The sequence below is a fragment of the Orycteropus afer genome, unplaced genomic scaffold, assembly GCF_000298275.1.
Source record: "Orycteropus afer afer isolate SDZICR_OR568_19922 unplaced genomic scaffold, OryAfe1.0 scaffold00004, whole genome shotgun sequence".
NCBI lineage: Eukaryota > Metazoa > Chordata > Mammalia > Tubulidentata > Orycteropodidae > Orycteropus > Orycteropus afer.
In genome coordinates, this window is record NW_006921591.1 from 4378341 (window position 1) to 4381349 (window position 3009).

Genomic DNA, 3009 nt, shown 5'->3' on the forward strand with positions numbered 1-3009 from the left:
AGAAATCTTCCCCCATATCATGAAGGAAGAAAAGATATTTGCCCAAGAAGCATATTATAATCAAACTCTCCAAAACCAAAGACAAAAAGAAGATTTTGAGAGCTACCAGGACAAAAGAAATATTACTCATAACAATCAAACAGTTAGGCTGAGCTCCAATTACACAGCAGAAACCATGCAGGCAAAAAGGCAATAGGACGGCATATATAAAACCCTGAAGGAAAAGAACTTCCAACCAAGAATCCTACATCCAACCAAATTATCCGTCAAATATGAGGGTGAAATCAAGGCATTCTCGGACAAATAGAAATTAAAGGATTTTGTGAAAACCAGACCAACCCTACAATAAATGCTTAAGGAAGTCCTTCCAATAGAGAACCCACAACAGAGATCAACAAAATCAGGATATGTGGCATCAACACTGAAACAAAATCAGAAATAGAATATCAAAATAAGACCATAAAACATTGTACACTAAAAACCAAGGAAGTCAATCAGCACATGACAACAGCAACTAACCTATTAGAGGGAATAAAACTTCTAGGTACAAACTTCCAAATGGAGAGGAAAACAGGACAATGTTTTCACAGAATGCATTGTTATAAAAATGTAGAGACAAGAATGTACTCCAAGGTAATCACTGAGAAAATTAACAGTCCCCCTAAGCAAATCCAGAAGCAAGGAAAACATATGAGTTTAATAAACACAAAACCAACAATAAAGAATAAAAGGGAGGAAGCATTGGCCAATGAACCGAACTCAGCACAGAAAAGTATATGGAACAAGGAAACACCAACAACACGACAAAAAAACACAATAGAATGACAGCAATCAATTCATACCTATCACTAATTACACTCAATGTGAATCGACTAAATGCACCTATCAAAAGAAAGAGAGTGGCAGACTGATTAAGAAAAGAAGACCCATCGATACACTGCCTACAAGAGACCAAAGATAAAAACAAATTAAGATTTAAGGGATGGAAAAAAATATACCAAGCCAATGGTAGCCAAAAAAGAGCAGGAGTGGCAATATTAATTTCTGATAAAATAGACATTAAGGTGGAAAACATCGTAAGAGATAAAAGGACATTATATGATGCTGAAAAGGTCAATTGACAAAGAAGATATTATAATAATAAATATTTATGCACCCAATGAAAGTGCTCCAAATACATGAAGCAAATATTAACTGAATTAAAAGGTACAATAGACAACTCTACAATAGTAGTAGGAGACTTTAGCACACCACTTTCAAAGAGGGACAGGTCAACTAGGAAAAAACTCAGTAAAGATACAGAAGAACTCAACAATACAATCAACGAGCTCAATCTCATAAATATATACACAGCATTCCACCAAAAAAAAGCACATTTCACATTCTTCTCCAGTGCATGTGGATCCTTCTCCAGAAGAGACCATATGTTAGGACATAAAACAAGCCTCAATAAATTCAAAAGCATTGAAATATTGCAAAGCTCTTCTTAGACCACAATGCTATAAAATTAGAAATTAATAATATGAAGAGCAAGGGAAAAACAAACATATGGAATCTGAATATTTCACTGCTCAAAAACTACTGGGTAATAGAACAAATGAAAACTGAAATTAAAAAAATTGCTAGAAACAAATGAGAATGAAGATACATCATACCAAAACCTATGGGACACAGCAAAAGCAGTATTCAGAGGACAGTTTATAGCAATAAACGCATACATCAAAAAAGAGGAAAGAGAGATTCAAAATGGAGTCTCGCCAGTGAGCACCGCGTTTTTTCCCTCTGGCATCTAAGAACTTTAAGAACTAGATACAACAGTTTGAATTGAGATTTTTGGTACTCTGAACAGCTGATTGATCCAGATTGCACCAAACACAGAAGAGCAGAATTGGAGGAAAGGTACAGGGAGATTTTTTTTTTAAGAAAGAGCTACTGCCAGAAGATGAACGGGCACCTAAGAGAGACCATTGGAAACCTTTCTGGGGCAGTTACTGTCTGCCAGGCAGAGGCGGCAGCCTGAGATCCCCGAGCTAAGAACGAGATCAATTATAGCAGCTTACCAGTGACCAATACAATATCCAGCAGGCAGCGGCAAAGACCTGTCTCCAGCAGCTGATTTTGTCAGTAATTTGGGAGGTGAGGGGGCAGTGGGACACGGACACCATTGCTGTTACATAGGTGGAGATCTCACTGGTGCACCAGAAAGGCTAACTCCCTCCCCTCCCAGCAGATTACAGAGTGAATTTGGGTCAGACTGGGAGACACCGTGCTTTCCTTTGCCACGGTTATTGGGACCGCAGATCACTGGCAGGTACTCCCCCGAATCCACCACAGCTAAAATTGTGCACATCTTTGGCGCCGCAGGTGGGCGGTATCGCAGACAAACTCCAGAGCTGACCATTGCCAGTGGGATTGTGTTACCACCACAGGCAGATGGGGCACAGAGAGCAGAAAAAGCACAGCTGAGCATGCTCACTTGAATTTTGCCCTGGAGCCGTACTTTGGTGCTGTGGGGCCACAGAGGTGGGGGCTTTGAGTGTGCATGAAATTGGCAGAAATTTGTGACCCTCTAATAATACGAATCTTTCCTGAGATTGAGCCACAGTCTTGCAAATAAATACATCATAAGTAAGAGCCTGCTCAGGCACTCCCCCGAGTCCAACACACCTGAAATTGCACGCATCTTTGGTGCTGCAGGTGGGCGGTATCACAAACTCCAGAGCCGGCCATTGGCGGCCTGGCTGGATTGAGTCAGCACCGCAGGCAGAAGGGGCATAGAGAACAAAGAATCTGCAGCTGAGCCCAGTCCCCGAATTTTGCCTTGGAGCTGTGCTTTGGCACTGTGGGGCCGCAGAGGCGGGGCCTTTTAGTGTGCCTGAAATTAGCGGAAATTTGTGACCCTCTAACAAGAGGAATTTTTTCCTGAGGTCAAGCCGCAGTGTTGCAAATAAATACGTCATCAGTAATACCCAACTCAAAGCCCTAGAAACCGACCCTAGCAACACTAAG